Consider the following 24,382-nt stretch of genomic DNA (forward strand, 5'->3'; position numbering starts at 1 on the left):
GCACGTGCGCACGTGCAGGGTGACGCTTCCAGATCTCGTGACCGGCCGGGCCGATTGAGTTCAAATTTGGTACACCTCTAGAGACCGATTAGTAGGGTGCCGTGCGGAGGTCAGTAAGGACCAATCTTGCACGTGCGCACGTGCAGGGTGAGGCTTTAAGATCTCAGGAACGGCCGGGCCGATTGAACTTAAATTCGGCACACTTCTAGAGACCGATCAGTAGAGTGCCGTGCGCAAGTCAGTTAGTATGTATTTCCATGTGCCCTGGTTGGGGTGCAGCTGCACGTGCGCACGTGCAGGGTGACACTTTCAGATCTCGAGAACGGCCAGGCCGATTGTATAGACCGGCGAATAGGGTGCCGTGCACGTCAGTTTGTAGCACACCCACCCCGGTCTGCACGTGCAATGCTCGTCCTCTCGTTTGGCGGCGGGCGTTTTTGCTGCGTTCACAGAGGTGCTTGCTCAAACAACCTGCGGTCCCGCGATGCGGAGCCCAGCATCGCAGATGCTGGTACGGTGGGGAAAGAATCTTTCCGCTCTTCTCTGGGTACCCGGTCGTCTGTTTTCTTCCTATACGAGAAAAAAAAATACGAGAAAGAATTCGTTTTCTTTCTTTCTCGTATATACAAAGGTCAACCAGATATTTTCATTGCCGTGTGAAGAGTACCTACTGATTTAGAACCGATATGATGGCATGTGCTATTGTCATCCCACTTAGGTTTAATAACCTGATCTGTTACATCAAAATTGACAAACCAATTTTTAAGCTTGACCATTCTGGGTCAACTTGATTGGTAGATATTCGATTTGTCTCGAGGAGAGAGAAACATCATGGCGGTGAAGTCGTTGCTATATATACACATTAACTTACTTTCTACGATTTCTATTATTTTCTTTCTATGCTAGTCAATGCGTCCATTACAACTATCCTACACCGTAGTCTTTCCGTTTTGTAGTCAGTAGGTAGCTAACCATATGGCACATGCACAATTGTCCGTAAACTTAGGTTTGTTTTCATTAGAAAAACACAGTTCAAGCGAGGGGTAAAAAGAAGTATACCACACCAGTAACCAGACATGTGCGTGGATCCGAAAAATGGATCTGGGATCTGATCCCACGGATCCTGATCTTGGATCCGTCGGGATCATAGATCCAGTTCTTAAATTTGTCGACAGATCCGTAGGGATCATATATCCGAGTCTAATATTTTTGCTTGAGATCCAGTGAGATCATAGATCCTCATTTATTTATTGTCAACACAGAAATCCCAAAAAATCGCTCGTTGCAACTCACAAACGTTCTTTTAGTGATTTATGTGATGGCACATCATAAGCCATAGTTTTATGGCACTTATTGACATAGAAACACTTGCAAACTTGGTTTAAAATGTTGTGCATGGTGGGATCCACTCAGATCATAGATCCATGTTTTTGGTTTATCATCAGATCCTGAGAGATCATAGATCCAGGATTACGCCGGATCCGGTGGGATCATAGATCCGAACCTGCAGTTTGCTTCGAGATCCACGGAGATCATAGATCCATCAGTCGGATCCATGCGCATGTCTGCCAGTAACGTTTATATAACTGGTAGCTTTGCTAGGTACAACAATTACAACGAAAAGTGTTTTTGACTATTATCGCAAGCATGGGCGTAGGAACGGCTGGAACATTGTGGGTGTATGGGTGCAGAAATCCAGCCATAGGCGGTCCCAGGGGGGGGGGGGGGCCACGGGGGCCATGGCCCCCCCTTTGGTGCTGAAAGGTGGGGCCATACTATCTTTTGGCCCCACCTTTCAGATCGAACAAAAGTCCTAGAAAGCTTTTTGTATGTTTCATTTTCTTTCTTGCGCCATCAAAGGGCGTAAATTTCACTCATGAGTGGGCCCAGTTTCGCATTCTGTCAATTTGGCGGTCAGCGTCGCTGGCACCGGTTCACGAGTATGGCCGGATCTTATATGGAATATCAGCGTGGGTCTCTCTAGGCCCAACAATGGCTGGCATGAAACCCTCTTCGGCAGTGGCGGGTGGGCCCTGCCAAATGAGCGTGGCTCTACGACACTAAAGTAAGACCTCATGGGTTTGTGCTGTGCACCTCAGAAGCCCGGTGGTGACGCCGTATGCCGGCTTGGTTTCTTAACCCGCGCACCGACGGGGGTCTGCGCCAACTTAGTACCGACGGGGGGGGGGGCGGATGACCGCCCCCCCCCCTGAGATCTCGAGAACGAAGCAAGATAGCGACAAGCGGTAAACGGCATCGGATACGCACGGCCAAGATCTACAATTTTTACTAAGGTCATTTTCAGGTCAGGTCAAAGATGACGTCACAGGGGTCGAAAAAGTCAAAATGGCGGCGCTAGATATGGAGAGAGTTTTTCTCGAATAACTTTCGAATTAGTCAAGATCGGAACAAACTAAGGGCACCATCGTGATCCTCTCGTCAATCCGCATCGAATGATATATATGTTGACCTCGAAAGGTCAAGGTCAAAGGTTGACCTCAGGTCACGTGACCTCGAGGTCATCATGTATATCATTCGATGCGTCTTGACGAGCTGAACACAATGAGACCATCCACGCGTCTGTATCTTGTTCCTGTACGGAGTTATTGGCCAAAAACCTTTGGTGACCTTTGATGACGTCACATGACCTCACAGCTGCCTAACAGCAAAACAGACCTCAAGGTAGTGAAGGTTGATCGTATATGAAGTCATGTATGGTATATGGGGCCATTCCGACCCGTTTTAGTGGTAAAAACAGGGAGTTGATTTTTCCCCCATTGACTTATAATGGGGAGGTCGCGAAATTGACCTGACCTTAGGTCACCGATATCAAAATTCCGAGATATACAAATTGTAGCTACTAATGACCTAATAACATCCTGCGACTTTCAAAGGCCTCCGACATCTACTGTAGCTCTGGCACGGTGACAAAGTTGCAAAAAAGTGACTTGAGGTTGGGTCATTCAAAGTGACCTGGTGACCTGACCTTGAAAGGTAGGAGGTTCAAACTTGCACACCCTGTGTAAAATTGATAAGGGAATAGTCATACCAAATTTCGCGGCGCTACGCGCCGCGGTTTTCCCACTATTCGCGAAAAACCTCAGGGGGGGGGCGGATATCCGCCCCCCCCGTCGGTGCGCGGGTTAAGGATTAGCGTGGGAGTTGGGACCTCCGGAGCCTGCATAGAGTTTACATGAACTAGTATGCAATCTCAGAGGCCTGTGTATTGTGTACACAGTGGCGGTCGCGGTGGGGGGGGGGGGGGGCATCAGGGCCATGCCCCCCAAAGGCCAATAAAGGGGCCATCATTTCATTTGCCCTCCCCCTCAAACAACCGATGGGCCACCATAGGTGTATGGGGCCCTGGCCCTTATTCGATCGTGACGAGGCTCAAAAAACCCACTCCCAGCTATTAATATAGCCCCCACACCGGTCTTTGAGCGTCCTACACTGACCTCTGAGAGAACTTCAGTGGCGGTCAAGCGCCCACGTTGGCCGCTAAGAGCCCACATTGACCTCTGAAGCCCCAAATCTGGCTTATGAGGGCCCCTAACCGGCCTCAGGGGCCCCAACCGGCGTCTGAGCGTCTCACGCCGGTCTCTGGTGGCCTTATTTCTGTCTCTGGAGTCCCAAGACGAACCTTAGGTGCCAATGAGGGCCCCGCACTGGTTGCTAAAGACCCGATGCCGGCCTCTAAGGGCCTGCATTGGCCTCTGAGGAGGGCCCATCTTGGGGCCTGCTGGCCTCTGGGGTCCAACGACGGCTCATGCCGGTCTTTTAGAGCCCCACGCTGACCTCTGAGGGCCCCATGTTGGCCTGTAATGAGTGAGGACCCACATTAGCTTCTGAGAGCCCAACACGGTCTCTGATAGTCTCAAACTACTGGCCTTTGCAGTTTGCAGGCCCTGTACTGGTCTCTGAGGGCCCTAAACTGGCCTCTAAGTGAAAACATACATGGGTGGGCTTCTGAAGATCAGAGGGCTTACGCAGACTGCTGCGACCTGCACAGCCTGCCCTTAGGTACGTTGGTCCTGATCAAGATCACTTTACGTCCTGATGGTCCCGCGTAGATTCCCTCATATTTCGACGTCGGGACCCCATGAGCCGTTGTGGTTCCTGGGGCTGGCAGAGACTGATGAAGTCCTCAGGGCTCAGGGCCAGTCTTTTTAGCATGAGGACTAGGCAGGTTGAGTGAGCCCCAATAGAGCCGTTTCGAAGCCCGCAGGAGTTGCACGCGGCCAATTTTGAAGGCCAGGAACCTTTGGTCTCCAGAGGTCGGTCAGTCGGTGTACCTACTCTCTCCCGCCGCCACACAACTATATGGGTAAATGTCATAGTCTGAAAATGCTCTCTGGGTTTCACATGCTTGTTCAAAGCAAGAGGTAGGTATCTGTACTTTTCCGAATTGTTTTATAGTGGTAAGGTCATGAATCCGCGTGCCCAACCTTCCAGTATATGCTACACCGATCCGTCGCCATGGTGCAGTGGCCTGACCGGTGGAAACACCGTGGGACGGGAAATGGAACTGGTGATTTTGCCTTAAATTTAGCTTTAAGATTCCACGCAAGAATGAGATGGATGAAGCATAAGTAGTGCCAACTGCGCGGCACCTCGTGGACGTAAAACATTAGCCGATCACCCCCCCCCCCTCCGGTGCCGGATTAATGTTATGTCCCGCGAGTGTGAGTTTGGCCCCCCCCCCCCTTTTGCTAGCGGCTGCGACCGCCAGTGAATCCAGCCATGGCCGGTGAAGCGGGGGGGGGGGGGGGGGCGACACCCGAGCGAAGGCTCGTTACGGGTTTTGAGGGTGTACCATGTCGAAAAGGTACCAACCGATAAGTGCATTTGGAAGCATTGACCCTCGCATGTGTACGGGGTCGAATGAACCCCCCCCCATGGTTGTTCGCAAATAACTCGCGCAAAAAGCGGCCGACCGCGACGAAACTTTTAGTACCCTCGAGTTGATCAGTTTTACACCTACTCTAAAAATTTCATAACCCTGACCCAAAAGACCTTTGACCTGTGACCTGATTCTCGAGACCATGTTCGGCCGGAATCGCGATTTGGCGTATGTCAGCTCACATTATCCGCGCGTTTCCAGTCTTTTTGTGATTGTAGACGTCCAAACATGTGAAATGATGTTCTTCCCATGCATCACGGTGGGTGTGAAGATAACCTGAAGGTCAGGTCAGGTCATTGACCTTTGATGACCTCGGTTCACTTTTTCGAGTTTTACATGTTTCTAGGGTAGTTTATACGGCTGATTTCGAATTTAGCATCCATTTGAACGTTTACGAAGTAGTTTTAGTGCTTTCGTGACATGCTACGACGCCGTCAGTGGTAGTTGACACCTACTATGGATAGCCGGTAGGACGCCTAATGGTTGACCTGACCTGACCTGACCCGATCTGGCCTAAATGCATGAAGAAATCATCTGTGATCAAAACTAACATCAGATATTTGTGATCAGCACCCCGAAAAAAACGATAACAGCTTCACTTTACGCAGTTCTAGCAGGTCCCGATTTTCCCGACTTTTGGAATATTGACCTGACCTGGAAGGTCAACCAATGAAGTAGGACCTTAAAATTGGGTATCATCGGCTTCCTCTCGTCACGGGCAACACCCTCGTTTTTTCCGCGAAGCTCTAGCTCGATCAGGGGCCGAACGGCAGGGGGTCCGACCGACCCCCTCCCCCTCCCCCTACACATTAGAAGCTGGAAAACGCTGCACACATTCGAGGGCTAATTTTGTCAATATTGACTACCGCAAAAAGTAAAAGCGGCCAACTTAGCCATTTTCGAAGATATCGGGCTAAAATGTTTGACAGTGGGTCATCGGTTCGGTATGTGTTCAATCACATGCTCCATTTCCCTTTTTCAGCACAAATGTAGGTTTTGAAGACCATCACTGATCACAGTAGCAAATGCTTCGAAAGATGAATAGTAGGCAACATATCCTGAATTTGCCGTGCTGCATGGGAAGTAGTGTTGATGAAAAAGGGGTTTTTGGTTCAGATTATTGTGGGTGCAGAATACATTGTCTGCACCCACTGGATAAATATTGTGGGTGCAGCTGCACCCTTGCACCCATGGTTCCTACGCTTATGATCGCAAGCCTTCGTTTACATACATAAACCGTGTAGCGACCACCAGACTTCGACCATATCTTTAGGAATAGGGGCGTTCAGTTGGGGAACGGACTAAAGAACGTCGTTCCATTTGAAGGATGAAAACGTATGAACATTTCAGTGCATCAGACTTATGAACGGCAAGGTCAAGAGAGGTCATGCCATGGTGCAGGTCATGTCAGGTCAGGGACCTGGTACAGGTTTCATTCTTCTCATTTATACCACCTATGTTTCTAGAACTTCAAACAGGTCTACTAGCTCAGTAATATATTACACAGCAATAAATATTCAGTAACATCACCAACCCATGCGTAATTCATAACTGCTGTCTTTCACTCTAGCTACCACCTTCTTGATGGTGGCGCTGCCACCGGCGAGCTGACTGAACTATAGTTGGCGTTCTTTTCGCCAGGTGACGCAGTGGTCGGCGTCTTCGGCTCGTCCGAGTCAATTCTGGATCCCCATTCGGCGTCATATGCTTCCGACGCCTTCTGGGCAATGCTAGGAGCAGGAGCCACTCCTGAAGCTGCTGCCGGCTGCACAGGAGCTGCTGGAGTGGAGTATGGTTTCCTTCTCCTCAGGAGAGCCTGTTGTCTCCAGCGGTCGTCTCCACGTCCTCCTGGAGCAGTCAAAGAGGACTTTTGAGGCCGAGAGGACAGCTGAGGACTGGAGGACTGTGCCTGAGGATGCGATGAGGACGGTTGGGTGGGGTATGAGCTCGGAGGAACAGCCGGGGAGGATCTCCACGCCGCGTCGACCTTCGTTGAGGACTGAGAGGAAGATGCTGGAGAGGAGGACGGCTGAGGAGAGGCATATCCCTGGTTAGAAGAGGAATATCCCTGGCTGGGAGAGGACTTTGACGATCTCCACGCTGCATCTTCCGTGACAGAGGAAGCAAAGGACTTTTGAGGAGCTACGGAGGACTCATAGATACCATTTGAGGACCTCCAGACTGCGTCCTCAGCGGGAGGAGAAGAGGATGCTGGTGCTGGATTCCAAGAGGAATCGACCGGGGAGGGCTGACGCTGGGCCTGGGGCGTGTAGTTCCTCACGGGAGGATTGTAGTTCCTCACAGGAGGACTTCTCAGAGATTGTGTCCTCCTACTATGATAACGCTGACGTGCAGACGGCGTCCTCTTGCTTCCTCCTGACGACTTTCCTCTCACAGATGAGGAACCCTGACGGAGTCGATTGTAGGATGTCCTCCTGGATTTGAGGACTGCCTCGCGGTCTGTCTGTTCCTCTTCCGCTGGCACGGAGGACGGCTGGAGGAAGCTGGCAGCTGACTCCGATTTGGGACGAGAGGACTCCCATTCTTTGTCTGAGGAAGGTCTCGATGAGGACTCCCATTCTTTGTCTGAGGAAGGTCTCGATGAGGACTGCCATTCTTTGTCCGAGGAAGGTCTCGATGAGGACTGCCATTCTTTGTCTGAGAAAGGCCTCGATGAGGACTCCCATTCTTTGTCTGATGAAGGCTTTGATGAGGACTGCCATTCTTTATCCGAAGAAGGTTGAGGACGATTTGAGGTAAGCCATGCCAGATCTGGCGAGGATTGAGGACGCTTCTTCCATTCCTTATCGTCACCAGACGATGCTTCGTTTGAGGACTGTCCTCTTCCGTAGTTCCTCCCGTCTCGGGAGGACTTCTGAAGAGTTGTCTGACGAGGAGCATCCTCCTGAGCTCCTTCATTAGACGCTGACTTGTATCCTCCGGGGCTAACGCTATTAGGTGCAGAGTTTACAGTTTTGAAGCCCGGGTAATCCCTTTGGGGTTCTACTTGCTGGGCTGGGTGAGACACCGGGCGTGAGTTCGATGAATGGATTTTTGGTCTGTATCGAAGAGGTGTCAACCTTTGCTGCTGCTGATGCTGTTGTTGTTGATACTGCTGCTGCTGCTGCTGCTGCTGCTGCTGCTGCTGCTGTTGTTGTTGCTGCTGCTGCTTCAACCGTTGCTGATTCCGTCGTTGCTGATATCCATTTCCAGACGCTATATAGCCACCACGTCCCACTATCTTCTGTCCCTGAATCCGCCCTTGCGAGGCACCATAGCCCGAGGGCTGGCGGTACGCCTGACCTTGGCCAGGGGCGGCTCCAGGCACCGTCACAGGGTAGGTCGCCTCACCCTCGTATGATACAGTGGCTTGAAACCCTCCCTCTCCGTCCACCGTATATGTGACAGTCTGAAGACGACCGTCAGGCAGGAGAACAGAGTAGGAGCCCTGAGTTACCTGTCCGCTTCGACTTTCTCGTTGCTGGTAACGGGTTGCGTTTTTGTCAACGCTATAGGCAAAGGCATAACGAGCATTAGGAGAGTCCTCAGCGGCGGCGGCCAGATTTGCATAGGTGGCGCTGGTGTCGGTAGCGGGTGAGCTATAGATGTCGCTAGCGGCGGTCTTGATGTCCGCTGCTGGAGCGTCGCCTGTAGAAGTGGTCTCCTTGGAGGAGACGTTTCCCTCAGGAGTCTCCGCTATTGAACCATGTGCTGTAGCTATCGCTACCGCAAGTCCAAGTATTACCAGCAGTCTCATTTCCCCAGCACTCGACTCTCACTCAATAGCACTCACTCCAGTGAGTTTTACCGAGGTAATAGGTATCTTCACCTATGATGCCTGCAGCACTCAACTAGCAACTCAACACTCTCTCAACACTGCACCGCATCGGCAACTGACGACTTTCTGCGACATGTGTGAACCTATATACCCCTTCACTCTGTTCACCACCATCAGAATTCTCATGCCACACCCATTTAACGTCGTAACCATTTCCCGCTGGAAGCTAAAGTCTCGTTCACACCGCGCTAGTCATTTTCAGAGCGATGAGAAAAGACGTCGGAGAATTTCACACAGTGTGACAGTACGGGGATCGTTAGCCGTTAGGAGAGGTGCTGGCTGGGTGGGTTTGTGTTCTGTGGGATATTGTGAGATGGGGAAGGAGGAAGATAGGAAATCGGTGGCAGTGGCTGTGACGGCCAGTGGCGGATCCAGGGGGGGGGGGCAAAATGGGCATTTGCCCCCCCCCAAACGGCATAATTTTAACATTACTATGAACGAGGCATGGAAAGAATTGATAAATTGTTATGGTTTGCCCCCCCCCCCAAAAAAAAAACTCTGAGCTGGATCCGCCTCTGGTGACGGCTACACCTGGTTTATCCAATGTCCATTTAACTTCAGATAATACCTTTGTTGCATTGTTTGTCTGTCCCTAAACGGGAGTGCTTACCTTAATTATATTGGTTTCGTCTTGAAGTGGATATGGTTAAACTGGTTAAACTAAATATTGTTATTCCCATATATAAAAATCAAAACGTCCGTATGTATGTATGTATGTATGTATGTGACGCGTCCGTCACGCTTGGCGGGCTATTGCTCCGGAACGGTGCGAGCTACGGGGGTGAAATTTTCGACGTAAGTCGGACGCGTGCATCTGTTTGTCGTATCAACTTTTCGAGGGGGTGCGTGCAGCGGTGTGCACGTGGCGGGCGCATCTTTGCGGGATTTTGGGCCGCGGCCGTCGCCGATCAGAGAGCACGCGCATTAGCCTCAGTTTCTTCGCTTGCAAAACTGAGCGAAATCAGAGCCGGAAGGTCGTTGACCTTTGGCAATGAATACCGGAACAGAGCACCGCCGGCCAAGAGGAGTCACCAAATTTATTCTGGCAATAACTCAGCCGCTACTGGGCCGATTTCAATGAAACTTGATTTATATTACGCTGCGCGTAATGCTGTCCCTCTAGTCACTTATATAAAAATCAAAACGTCTGTATGTATGTATGTATGTATGTATGTAACGCGTCAGTCACGCTTGGCGGGCTATTGCTCCGGAACGGTGCGGGCTACGGGGGTGAAATTTTCGACGCAAGTCGGACGCGTGCATCTGTTTGTCGTATTAAATTTTGGTGGGGGTGGGTTCGGTGGTTTGCACGTGGCGGGCGCATCTTTGCGGAATTTTGGGCCGCGGCCGGCGCCGAGCAGAGAGCACGCGCCTTAGGCTCAGTTTCTTCGCTGCAAAACTGGGTGAAATCAGAGCCGGCAGGTCACTGACCTTTGACAATGAATACCGGAACAGAGCACCGCCGGCCAGGAGGAGACGCCAAATTTATTCTGGCCATAACTCGGCCGCTACTGGGTAGATTCATTAATGAAAATTGATTTATTACGCTGCGCGTAATGCTGTCCCTCTAGTTACATATATAAAAATCAAAATGTCTGTACGTATGTATGTATGTATGTATGTAACGCGTCAGTCACGCTTGGCGGGCTATTGCTCCGGAACGGTGCGGGCTACGGGGGTGAAATTTTCGACGCAAGTCGGACGCGTGCATCTGTTTGTCGCATTAAATTTTGGAGGGGGTGGGTTTGGTGGTTTGCACGTGGCGGGCGCATCTTTGCGGAATTTTGGGCTGCGGCCGGCGCCGAGCAGTGAGCACGCGCCTTAGGCTCAGTTTCTTCGCTTTCAAAACTGAGCGAAATCAGAGCCGGCAGGTCACGGACCTTTGGCAATGAATACCGGAACAGGGCACCACCGGCCAGGAGGAGACGCCAAATTTATTCTGGCAATAACTCGGCCGCTACTGGGCCGATTTTAATGAAAATTGATTTATTACGCTGCGCGTAATGCTGTCCCTCTAGTACCTTCTAAAGTATGGTTATACTAAATCATTCAAGCTCATCGCCTGTAAGCTAATGCATTGACAAGATGGCTTCGATATCCACATACATACCTATGGCAAGGATGGGCATCTGGTCACATTGATGTCCCATTATTGTTGGTCTATTCATCTCGGCTTTTTTATCCATGATTATATTCACTATACGGCATGCCTATGGATGAATGTACTGTTATTCATATTTAGTCAATGAACCACTAACTATAAAATAGCAAAGCCTCTCCGGCCTACATAACGGACCACGTGAGCATTCCAAAAGCGTCAAAATATAATTCCACCTTATGCTTATTCATCCCCTCTACCGCGCCCTAGTCGATGAATCATACTCGAGGGCAGCGCTTTCCGAGGAGCGCTGTGGCCCGAAGGTTTGGACTTTGAATTGTGAAAAACGCCCGCCCGCCGCAAAACGCCAACACCGCAAAACGCGCAAAACGCACGCCCGAAACGCCAACGCAAAGGTTGCAAAAAAATAAATAAACGCCCGCCCGCCGCAAACCGCAAATAAAAAATACGCAAAAACGCCGCAAAACAATAAAACCGCCCGTATCGCACGACCGCTAACCGCCAAACGAAAACGCCTAAAAATCGCCCGCCCCCCGCCAAAAGCAAACACCGCAAAAAAACAAAAAAGTGGCAGCCAACCGCAAACAAAATTAACACCGCAAACGACGCAAAAAAAGAAAACCGCCCGCATCAACCGCCCGCCCGCCCGCCGCAAAAGACAAACACCGCAAAAAAACACAAAACGCCCGCCCGCCGCAAAACGAAACACCGCAAAACGTGCAAAACGCACGCCCGAAACGCCAACGCAAACGGCGAAAAAAAATCGCCCGACCGCCGCAAACCACACAAAAAAAACGTCGAAACGCCGAAAAAATAAAACCGCCCGCACCGCACCGACGCTAACTGCTAACCGAAAACGACTAAAAGTTGCCCGCCAGCCGCCAAACGCAAACACCGCAAATAAGCGCCCGGCCGCAGCAAGATAATAATTTATCAACGACTGGCATACCGTTAGGTTGGCCATTTTCGCAAATCAAAAAGATATTTGCAAAAATCTCCTAGATGAAAGCGCCCGAGTAAAAAACGGATGGCACGTGCGCGTTCCTCGCCCCCAACTTCCTTCAGGTCAATCGTCATTTGGGTCAGCTAACGCATTGACGACCGGCTGGGTGGAATGAACATTGCGCCAAGAAACGAAGTATATTGTCAAAAAGAATCCCCAGAATGGTGGATCCCAATTCCCAAAAGTTTGAAACCACCACTTTGACCCACTGGACGACACCTTAAACAGTTGCCGACCGGATGACACCCATTGTTTGGTCACCCACGCCATAGTATGCATCATGGGTGCGCCGAAATGACCAAAAGTCCCAATTTCCGGTGTGCAGGGTCATTTTCAACGGCACGTGGCACGTGGTTCTGGACTTTTCCGGCCACTTTGCGACATACCCATGGGTAGTGCACCGAATGGTGGTTGATCCGCATGGAAGAAAACGGGGGGTCGTTTGGATCGTTTTCGAGCAATCTGCCGTGGAAGGCATTTTTTCATTTTGCCCATTGGCTTAACCCGCGCCCCGTAGGGGGGGGGGGGGCGAAACGGCCCCCCCTGTCCTTTTCGGTCGATATCTCCTAAACGGCTGGAGATATCGCCACCAAACTTTCAGGACCCCTCCGGGCATCAATTTTACACATTGTGACCAAAAATTTCTCCAGAGGCTATGATAGGTTGGCCACAAATGACGTCAGAGTGACGTCATGTTCTGTCATTTTCGACCGAAAAAAGACCTTCGCGAGAAGACCTGTCAGGACTACAGCTTTGAAGATACAGAAAAATGATCAAGACATAAAAGGTGTAGATTTGACAGGGCTACAAAACTGCTATCTCGAATTTTTGAAATTTTTGAGTTTTGACCCCCAAAAATCAAAAAAGCATTTTTTTGGATATATTCGCCAAAAAATCCAAAAAGTTTTTTGAGTTTCGAAAAAACCGGAATATATGTGATAGTGCCTACCGTCTTCTATCCACATACCAAATTTCAGATAGGTACTTCGTTTTTTGGCCAAGTTATAGCGAAAAAACTGTTCAAAAATGATGACATCAAATTTTCAAACTCAATTTTTGGCAATTCTAGAACTCGTAGAGCAAAACGAAGACCCCCATTAGACTCCCCGTGACGAGCTGCATCGAATCGATACCCATTTTATGCAAAAATATCAACTTTCTTTTTTATTCAGGCCTCCCTCCAACGGGCACTTGTGGCCCATTTACAGGAGGGCTCCTCCTCCTCCTGGCCCTTGTTCCCCCACCCCCCAGGCTACGGCTGAAGTGGGAGCCTATCCCACACCTGGTGACACAGCCGGGGACGACGCCCGCGGAACGGGCGGAACCGGGAATCGAACCCGAATCCGGCACCGCCCGCACCGCGGGTCGACGCCTTAACCGACTGCGCCACCAGGGCCGCCTTCGAAATTTGACCTAATTTGACCTGACCTTGACCTGACCTTCACCAAAACGTGACCTAGGCTGGCCCCAAAGGCTGCCTAACCCACATAATCGCATTTGTCATGTAAAATGGACCATAAAACATGTATCACACGACACATTCATATTGTGACCCCCGGTGACCTGACCTCGCTGTGACTTGACCTGGTATCAGTGACCTCAGATAGCAAAGTATGTGTTTGACGAACAATGTACCATCGATGGTTTTCAATAAATTACCAATTTACTCGCTTTCACAGCACATTTCTTGAATTGCCTGTGAACGGTGAAAATCTGACCTTTGACCTGACCTGTGACGTCATCAGTTTGACCTAGGTCAATGAAATTTGGTCACAAGGTAGTTCCCGGGTGGGGCTATCGAACGCCGTTTGAATTTTGAAAATCGGCCGGTAACTTTCCGAGATCTTAGGGGGGGGGGGCCGAAACGGCCCCCCCCCTACGGGTGGTAGGGTCCGCCGGTAGCCCTACGGGGCGCGGGTTAACACGGGAATTTTCAAAGTCACGTGGCACGTGCACCAGATGGTCCGCGGAGGGGAGACCCATACTAGAACGTAGATCACCTGGCCCACTAGAAATCCTGAAAAAATCAGATTTTTTTTTTGGAACAGCCGTTTTCTCGAGCATCAAGTTGTACTGATCTCAGGCAGCTTTGCCAAATTGTCAGGGAACTCAGATTTGTTTTTCAATAGAAAAACACAATTCTAAAGAATAGTGTTTTAACTATCGACAACAAACCTTCGGTTATCCTTCCCTGATTCATGCCAAGGTGCCATAAACACCATTCTTGCGTTGCCAGCTCACGTGTGAAAGTAATGGTGGTTACCGCCTATCGGCTAACCTTCGGAACTGCCTCCGGCTCGCACTGCAGAGAATGGCATCTTGCAATGATTCCATTTTGGGACCCGTTACTTTATGGTGTGAATCTGGTGCAACGTGTGTGGGATTCTTTCGGATTACTGGTTTCCGCGTTGAGTTATTATATCGTGTGTATTGAAAGATGTGATTAGAGGCTGATGGGTGGACTGATTGAGTGGAAATAACACGGGAGTTGTCTCGTTGGGGTGTTTCTATCATTGTATTTTTTTTTCGGAGTGATTTATCGTATCTTTTAGTGAGTCAAGGTACCTACATCAAGCATTGATTTAGAGCAATGCATATATTACCTACCTTTTGTTTTCCTGTGGAATAAAAGGTTAAACAAATACTTTATGAGTGTGAAATTAATATTGAAGATTTAGTTTTATTTATTGAATTTCATACACCCTATCAACACAAATAATAGGAGAGCTAGCGCAATGTTTGCAGAGGACATACTTTCTTTGTGGTGGGAAACCGGCGCAACGGCGTGAGATTTCTTCCACATCACCGGCTTCCGCTTTGACTTATTACACTGTGTGGGCATAAAGTGTGTGTGTCCTGTTGAAATATTGTTTTGCCTCCCCTGCTATTTTTGTTGCTCAGTTTCTGTAATGCCGTTCGATTTTTCACCTTATGTTTCCCCTATTATGTTTCTATGTGATGCATCTACCCTGTATCGTTTTGTCTCTGATTGTGCTATAGCTGTGCTTCAATTGTTATTTCTAGTATCTGCAACAAAATTACATATCATTTTATGTTCATTCTTTGTGACAATTCCTTCAAAGCTAACTAAAATCAGCGATCCAATTCCCTCAGCCGTGATGCAAATATACATAGTCCCGGACCAAACGAAAACCAGGGTTAGCCAGACCAGCCATAAGCGGCCAGTTATGACAACATTTGCATTCCAATGGGAGCAATTATAACTACGACTGGAGCTTATCGCGGCCTATTTACGACCTATAAAGGGGTTTTACCAGGAAATTCACCGGGTGTAATGTGAAGCACGGTCAGCGGGTATATTGGGAATGATGAGAAACGTGAAAAGGCGAATTTTCTTATCATGTTGCGTGTTAGTGCTTCTTTGTAAAAATAAATATCGTTATAAAAAAGACTTCAATCACGGCAACTCAGGAACGGAGCATATTTGTTCAGTTTTTTTTTTTTATAACGGCGGCGTTCGAGTCACAGTTTCGCAGAGCTGGTGATTTGATGTAAATGTGGTCAATGTTCATGTGTTGTAAGCCGGTCCCGAAGGTCAGTGGGTAGAACGATGGATTCCGTGTGATACGAGCACGCTGCTGGTGTCTCTTCTTAGAGAATTTCAGGATCAGATCACACCCTCTCTGCGCGCTTTATTTATAACCTCATTACTTCGGGAAACCACATGGTATAACACCAAAACACCGAACAGAAACAAATATTGTCGACATAATAACAGCAACGACACTAAACACATCACACTTAAATTATTAATAAACAAACAACCACGATAGATATGAGATTCATTGACGGATTCAGAATTTATTTGTCGCGAGGGGCAAATGACCCCGCAGCTACGCAGGTTAACACGAAATCGTATGAGTTACATAACTCCGAGATCGTTTTTAGGCGATATATACCATGCAGCGTTCGTTAGCGCCCTTCTGAATCCGTCATTGATAGGACACGATACACAGAAGTGCTACAGAAGTCATCCTGTCAAGAAAAAAAAAACTTTTCATTATCTTTCACTCGGGGAATGATTGACAACATGCACATCACAATGATATTCTATGGAATTGTTCACATACTTACTACTCGTATTGCTGTTCGTTCTTTCCATATATGTAATCCAAATTATTGCCTTAAATCCAACGTGAATTAAAGTCTTACTATAACTGTCTAAGGCAGCTTCTAATAACGTGTTCTCAAACCAGTACTGCTACTCTACGGTTGAAGTTACCTTCTACACAATCGACATTTTGACTCTTTTTTCGAATCCACTACATTCGATCTTTATTAGAGCAATTTATGAAACCGTTCATGTATTTTTTTAAACTATGAACCAAATCTAGCTGGCTGCATTTGTATTCTGTGGCGTTTTCTGTACTTATTCATTGCATCTGATTTGTATTTTCTTATTGCTGTGAAAGCCTTTACGGCTGGTAATGGCGAAACACCACATGAGTCACTCAATAGTAATAAAATGTGTCATAAATGCAAGTTTTTTTTTTCAAAAGTAGAAAGAAGAAAGAGCGTATGATATCGCGAAGCTAGAGACCCAATGATAACCCGCGCACCGACGGGGGGGGGGGAGGATATCCGCCCCCCCCCCCTGAGGTTTTTCGCGGATAGCGGGAAAACTGCGGCGCGTAGCGCCGCGAAATTTGGTATGACTATTCTCTCATCAATTTTACACATGGTGTGCAAGTTTGAACCTCCTAACTTTAAAGGTCAGGTCACCAGGTCACTTTGAATGACCCAACCTCAAGTCACTTTTTTGCAACTTTGTCACCGTGCCAGAGCTACAGTAGATGTCGGAGGCCTTTGAAAGTCGCAGGATGTTATTAGGTCATTAGTAGCTACAATTTGTATATCTCGGAATTTTGATGTCGGTGACCTAAGGTCAGGTCAATTTCGCGACCTCCCCATTATAAGTCAATGGGGGAAAAATCAACTCCCTGTTTTTACCACTAAAACGGGTCGGAATGGCCCCATATACCATACATGACTTCACATACGATCAACCTTCACTACCTTGAGGTCTGTTTTGCTGTTGGGCAGCTGTAAGGTCATGTGACGTCATCAAAGGTCACCAAAGGTTTTTTTGCCAATAACTCCTTACAGGAACAAGATACAGCCGCGCGGATGGTCTCATTGTGTTCAGCTCGTCAAGACGCATCGAATGATATACATGATGACCTCGAGGTCACGTGACCTGAGGTCAACCTTTGACCTTGACCTTTCGAGGTCAACATATATATCATTCGATGCGGATTGACGAGAGGATCACGATGATGCCCTTAGTTTGTTCCTATCTTGACTACTTCGAAAGTTATTCGAGAAAAACTCTCTCCATATCTAGCGCCGCCATTTTGACTTTTTCGACCCCTGTGACGTCATCTTTGACCTGACCTGAAAATGACCTTAGTAAAAATTGTAGACCTTGTCCGTGCGTATCCGATGCCGTTTACCGCTTGTCGCTATCTTGCTTCGTTCTCGAGATCTCAGGGGGGGGCGGTCATCCGCCCCCCCCCGTCGGTACTAAGTTGGCGCAGACCCCCGTCGGTGCGCGGGATAAAGATAATTACATTTTAGCTAGAACATACATACTGTACGGCAGCTTAGAGTTTCGCAAAGTAAGCTTGCAACTGACGCTTTTGACAACCGACATGCTTTCGCATATCTGGCAACTGACTCGCCTAGTAACTGGCAAAACCCGACAAAGCTACAACCGGCATGTGGCAACAGACATAGGCAGATAACGCCAGCCGCTGAGACATTTGGCATATTTTGCCAGTGGCTTTGACATGTGGTAAACGACACTTTTCGTAACGCACACACTGGCGAATACTCTTTGGCATCAACGCATCCGATACCAACTGGCCATGTCGCCCAGCAAGGTGACACATTTGTCATTCAAGGGGTCTGGGCATATCTGGCGGCCGACATACCTTGCCAAAAGACGTAACGCGCAGACCTTGGCAGATCTGGCAAACAAGTTGCCTTAGCATAGTTAGCAATGGACACAACTTTCCACACCTGGCCACCAACAGGACTTGGCTTATCTGGCAGTCGACAAACCTTGTCGCATCTGGCAATCGACAGACCTTGGCATCAATAGATATACCTTGGCACATCTGACACCAGCACACCTTTCACATCTGCAGCATCCGACAGACCTTGGCACATCTGGTAAGCGGATGGTAGAGTGAAGGCAGGCCACCTTGGCCATTTCACACCTCATTATTGCGTTTTGGCATTCCGAGCATATGCACTGTCGTCCTACTTTGACACTTTTTACTAGTGTTCTGCGACTTTTCACTAAATGCACTGAGCTGACCACTAATCAGTCTGTGGTTTTTAGCTACGGAAGCAGCGCTAAACAATTCTCATGTCACTAGAATACTCTAAAATGTCACTATTCGGCAGTAGAACGTCTGTGAGATCTTGTGAGATCTAGCAACGTTTCTCAAACTCTCGCTCGTCGAGCTTATTGCACTCGCTGGATTTATCTTTGCGTGCTTCGCGCTCCGTTTCATCTTCCAGACAAGAACGTCCAACCTTGTCATGTTTGAAGCATGCGTTCTTTATCAATAATATAAGGCTCTGAGACAATTTAAACAAAAATAACCATGAAAATGAAGAAAAACTGAATTTCTCGCAAAGGCATCCAGGTCTTCAAAGCAAGAGCAGCATAAAAAAGATTCCAGAGAAAGATGACGAAGTTCTCCAATATAAAGGCAAATACACAACTCATAAATAGAGCAGACCTTATTGCTAAAAGGGGAGAAAAAATCGTTTTTTTTTGTTAATGGTTGAACATAGAGATTTTCAGTGCTTCAGCTGCATCACCTGATCAACGCCAACCTTTTCATCTGAAGAACATAAAGCTCTTCCTCTTATTCATCCTACTCCCTGCTCTCATTCCTCCTCTCTTCCTCGGCGGCTCCACTCTTCCTCCTTCCGGACTCTGATCTCCAATCCCCAGGTCTGACCTTGACCTGGTCAGGTCACACCTTGACCTTCCACCCCAGGCTCGATGACCTTCCGGGCTCACATTACACACATCCGCTACTAGATTTCGCTGACCGGAATAGCTCAGAAGCCTCGTAGTCGACAGCGAAAGATACGAAGAAGCGGTGTAAACTCCTTCTTCGGGCCTTCTTGTGACCTCGAGAAGGTCATGAAACTCGGTGAGTTTGTCGACGATGAGAGTAAGGATTGCAGTTCCGTGATTGAGTTCGATGAGTCGCAGAATTAGTAGACCATCGTAGCCGAGATAGGTGAGGAGGTTACGACACGTCCGATCAAGACGCTCACCCTCCATACGGCCTGTCCGCCACAGGTAATACCTGGAGGAGGTCAGGTCAGGTCAGTTGAGGTCAGAGAAGGTTAGCTCAGGGCAGGGAGAGTTGGAGCAAGGCGGGTATGGGCAGTCTGACATGAGAAGGCCAAACTGCGCTCTTCAGTAACTGTGCTTCCGTGACTGTGAAGGTTGGGTCAGGTCAGGGCAAATGAAAGCAGACTAGTCGACGTTGGTCGTCCCCTTGACCATTTCGCCAGAGATACAGCCTGTGGCAAAGTGTGGTCATGCTAGGCCAGGTGAGGTCACTTAGAGTCACAAGGTCCCAGATCAGACGAATCAAGGCCAGAGCTATAATGTGACATTTCATCCAAACAGCTGCATATGAGTGTATGGTGCTAACAAATATCTGGTCAGTTGAGGTCAGGTCAGGTAAGACCTTTTCACGTCACCTGTGGTCTCTCCCCTGTCAGAAACGAAACGCTTTCGCCCCGTAATTTTCCCGAGACAGCCCGTTTCGTACCAAAAGATACACCATATGATCACTTTCTAGAGTCTAGCGAGAATGAGTCACGCGGTGGTAAGCCACAACGGCGCTGGGTGAAACTGAAAGTCATTACACAGCCTCTAGCGGTCACAGCAAACATTGCAGCCTGCACACTTCTCACGCGATTTTAGCATAGGCTCGCTAAGCGCAATGGTACCTATTTGAGGTGATACAAAAGGGATGAAAACGATTTTTTTTAGGAAGGGGGACAAAAAGGAAACTGTTATGACAATGATATGTCTTTATACTATCCAATTAATGAGGTCATGATTTGGAGAAATGATTCGAGGTAAGATAAAATCAACTTTGTCAAATGTGGTCAATGTGGCTGAGAAACCAACCTATTCATCCTTGTTGTAGGCAAGCAATGGTATCTTTGAGCATGCGATCTTTTTATCCTTGTTTAGGTTTATTTCTATCGTAATCTATTGTAAAGTTGTTTGTCCCATGCGATGAGGACGACAACACTTGGCCTACAACTGGTCAGGTTTGGGCCGTATATTTTCCGCTCAGCAGATAATTGGCTAAATTAATTGAGATATACTGCTCGACTAACCCACTAGGAATTGCTGTTCGATGCAACTCAATATCGTACTCCGGAGGAAAGGATGAGATGAAAATGTCAACTAGCCCCTAGATCTACGTTTTATGAAAGTAGTCTATCCATAACTGTTTTGTCTGTAGGAAAATCAATCCTATGCAAGATGATCAGTTATTCAACTCTTCAAATGACTATGAAAACACATGTTTGTGCATTTATCAAATCAACTATTATCTTGCTTTTCACATACAAACGATTCTTCAGCATTCATTTACTTCAATAACAACAGCAAAAGCTAAAATATCTGATCATATGTGCACGTCAAAACACTAACAAAGGTCTTTAGCTCTGTCCAACCAGTTCCTTCCAAATTTCCGCTTCCCAATGACGCCACCGCAGGCCCTTCCCATTGTTTCCAATGACGTCATTTGGGTCATTTCCATTGTGTCTCAATGACCGTCGGCTGATCCCCAGTGCCATTTTACGCCTTTCAAAACGAATTAGATCGCCAATTTCACAGCCAGTTTAATATTGCGGCGTATTATGGTCAGGTCATTAGACTAGAGCTGATGTTAAGCGTTTGGGGATTAGGCTGATGTATGGCGGGAGAAGTTGAGGGTTTTGGGGTCAGATAAGTGGTTCTGCGGCAAATGCGGCACTTTGTTCGGTGTGGGCAGGACAGGAAGGCATTGAAGTGAGAAGAATGTGCTTAAGTCGATAAGATAGTCGTTAGTGAGGATTTTTCATAAATTGGGACAAATACAGGTGATAGATGGTCAGGCTAGGGAAATGTAACGCAAATAAATATACCAGTGCACAGTAAAACTTAAATTTGATCAGCAGTAACCTAGGTTATGTACGGGGACCCGCAGTTGCTTCTGTACACGAACCCCAACTATAGCCGTCTATCCTGTCCAGTAACAACCGATAGCATTGATATCGACTGCCGGTCCCTGTATGTACAGTCTGTCTTAAAAGCACCGCGCAAAGTGACGGTGGATCCATCGAGCCTGAGTGAGCAAGGGCCTGCTAAATTTGGGTCACCGAAGCAATTGGCATCCTTGTCCATTCCCTAGGTCAATTGGTCGGTGACTTTTAAATTAAAACAGGCCCTTTCTCGGTCAGGCTTGATGGATCCACCGTCACTTTGCGCGGTACTTTTAAGACAGACTGTACAAGAGCAGTTGAGGTTTTCTGTGCGTGCCCTCTGACAGCTTATCGTTGTTCCCTGTGAGGGCGCTGGGACAATTTACTCAGGGTCGCTGTACAGTAGCAACTGCGGGTCCCCGTACCAGAAACATCATATATAATTATACTTGCCACTTAAGCCCACGACCATACAAAAAAAAAAAAAAAAAAAAATCCCGGAAATCCGATCTCATAGTCACTAACGCATTCCCTTGACTCCCAAAGATTATTCGCACCACAAATAAACCTCATTTTCAACTCCCATACTATTCAAACTCACAACAAACTCACCAATCTTACCACAATAGCTCACCTCACAAAACTCCTCCGTGACGTTTGGGATGATCTGAACAGCCAAATCAGCGTGCTATAAACAGTTAATGGTAGCAGAGCTGCAACGTAAAACCACAAGACTCCGAATATTTTCTCGTTGAACAAGTTGATTGGTAGCACACATTGGCAGGTGTAGTGCTCCAGAGCGCCCTGGTTGGCTGCTGACACCTGGCGAAGTAAGAGAAAGGTCGTGAGTTCGAATCCGAGCCGGGGATTTGTGGAGATTAGTTGGTGGTGCGTTTTTTTGTGTCGATGTGATTTAACGGATTTTCTTCTTATAAAATTTATCTAAAATAGCTCTTTCGTTTTCTATTTGCCTGGTGATGCTTACCAAAGCAGATCTAATGGCGATTTAAACTAAAAAATGAGACTTTGAAACACCGTTTTGACAACATAGGTGCGCTTGAAATAGCGCATGCCTGAAACACAATCTTGACAAATGTCACTGACATAATATACCCGTACCTGACACAGCGTATGCAGAGGGAACAATGTTGAAGTGTACCAGTTTCGATTGGACAGGTACGTCCTGAGTACTTGGAAACCGTGGGCAATGTATGCCGAACCTGTAATACAAGAACGGAGTCTCCTGTAAGCTACACAACACACAATCACCGGTCAATAAAAAAGTGGTGTTTGGGGAACCTGTAATACGTGAGCGATATACTCGAATCCTTCGGGGGAAGAGCAAATTATCGGGTAAAATAGTCATAGCCACCACATCTTGCGATCATCTCAGACATCAAGGAGTTTGGTGAGGCGAGTTATTGTGGTAAGATTGGTGAGTTTGTTGTAAGTTTGGATAGTTTGGGAGTTAGTTGAGAGTTTCGTGGTAGATTTGTCGGATTTTTTTTTTGTGATATGAGGTTTCTTTGTGGTATGAAGTATCTTACGGGGTCAAGGGCATGCGCTGGTAATTATGAGATCGGTGTATGATGTAAAGACGAATTATTGTTGTTGTTCAGGAATGTTTATGGATGAGACAAATCCCTACATATGTTCTCCTCCCCGGTATGCCTCAGTGCAACCGGCATGCAAAATTTAAAAAAAAACTACATATGCAAAGGAATCATACGCTTTTGGATGAGGAAGGCTTTTGTACAATCTATACCCATACAAACGAAGACCAAAAGCCATTGCTCAGAAACATTGGCCATTGGACGAGAAAAATCTTTCCACAGGAAGGAGTAGAAAGAGTTCCGAATTCCGATGAATGTTTATAACTGGTTTCGCTATTTCTGCACTTAAAAAGCTGTAAGAAGCATCCTAAGGCCATCATCCTTGAAACAGAGTATACTCTGTTTCAGGGGGAAACAGAGAACTTGAAGGGGGAAGTTCTCTGTTCTAGGGGAAGAACTTGAAGTTTCTTATTACTGTCAGTCTCATTCGTCTCCTAGCTTCATTTTGCATGATGAAGATGCATTCTACCATTTCTCACGCTTCGTTGCAATCCGTCATGCATCTTTATGTCAATTATATCTAAACGTCTCCCCTTCCCTGCGTTTGTTTCACAAAATGGATCTCGACATGCAAGAATGCCTAAAATGGCATGGAAATTATGATGGATTTTCTGTAGCCTCGAGGGTTTTCTAGTCCGGGTCTGTCGAGACGAATGTTGTGCTTCAGATCAGAAATAAAATCGATGATTGAGAGGACAGAAAATAGGAGTGCGTTTAGATAGCGTGAATGCTGCATGATAGAGGGGGTTGTAGAGACGATAAAACTGGCTACAATCGCTGCGAATTCTCTGCCACGGGTTGGGTAGTTGGGAACGTGACCGATCCTTTTGATTTCGATTATTATTTTAACAATCTGCAACCGTGGTTTGCGTCAAGATACCTATAAGAAACGTTTGCGTAACAATACGCTGTCCATTTCCTTTACGGCTTTTTGCTGTCATTATCCACTGCATAGCAAGTGTATTTATCCAAAGTGTTTCTGTAAGTGATAATTGTTTGACAAAATATCCATGAACAGCACGTATGCTTTCGAAAAGAAAAGTTCTAAAAAACTTTAACATTTAAAAGAAAAAATATTTCATTTACTTATGCAGGCCCAAGGGCCATGGATGTGACCCATTTTCTACAGGTCTCCCCTCTCTCAGCTTGAACATATCATCTGGACTGGGACCGGCAGCGAATATTTCGTCATTTTATCATCTATAACAAAACTAATAAAACAATTCATTTCTTTCCAACTGAAATCTGTAATTCGCCTGCTAAATCAAACCACAATGAAATATGCATGACGATATTAAAAAAAGACGGCTAAATTATTTCGAATAGCTCAAACCATGCGACTGATTCAGCATTTTTCTAGTCGAATCTGGAAGCGATCGTAAAATTCAGCTGATGCCTTTGGGAAGCAGCCGGCGTTTCAATTTAACGGATCTCCCCAGTCCGTAGTGCTCGACTATCCCAGCCGCGTGCCTGCCCAGACCGACTCGCTTCTAATCGTGAGAGTGACGCTTTTCTACGTTTCTGATCAGCTTTAGTTCTTTATCTTGTGTCGCTGCTCTATCCATTTTCTTTCTTAGTTTGGTTTCTAAACTGCTCTTGTTCTGCATCTGTTCCGTGTCTTTCTACGTTCCGTTTCCTCGGTTATATT

The 24,382-nt window shown here is 47.4% G+C and overlaps 1 long non-coding RNA gene across 1 annotated transcript; it reads right to left on the reverse strand.

Moving 5' to 3' along the window:
* Positions 1-18,723: 18,723 nt before the first annotated feature.
* Positions 18,724-22,337, reverse strand: LOC122375649. Its single transcript, XR_006255436.1, has 3 exons — positions 22,241-22,337; positions 21,756-21,943; positions 18,724-19,215 (listed from the first exon to the last, which is right to left on the reverse strand). It is a non-coding gene; the product is annotated as an uncharacterized LOC122375649 (long non-coding RNA).
* Positions 22,338-24,382: the final 2,045 nt, after the last annotated feature.

The sequence above is a fragment of the Amphibalanus amphitrite genome, unplaced genomic scaffold (genome assembly GCF_019059575.1).
Source record: "Amphibalanus amphitrite isolate SeventyFive unplaced genomic scaffold, NRLGWU_Aamphi_draft 001886F_arrow, whole genome shotgun sequence".
Lineage (NCBI taxonomy): Eukaryota > Metazoa > Arthropoda > Thecostraca > Balanomorpha > Balanidae > Amphibalanus > Amphibalanus amphitrite.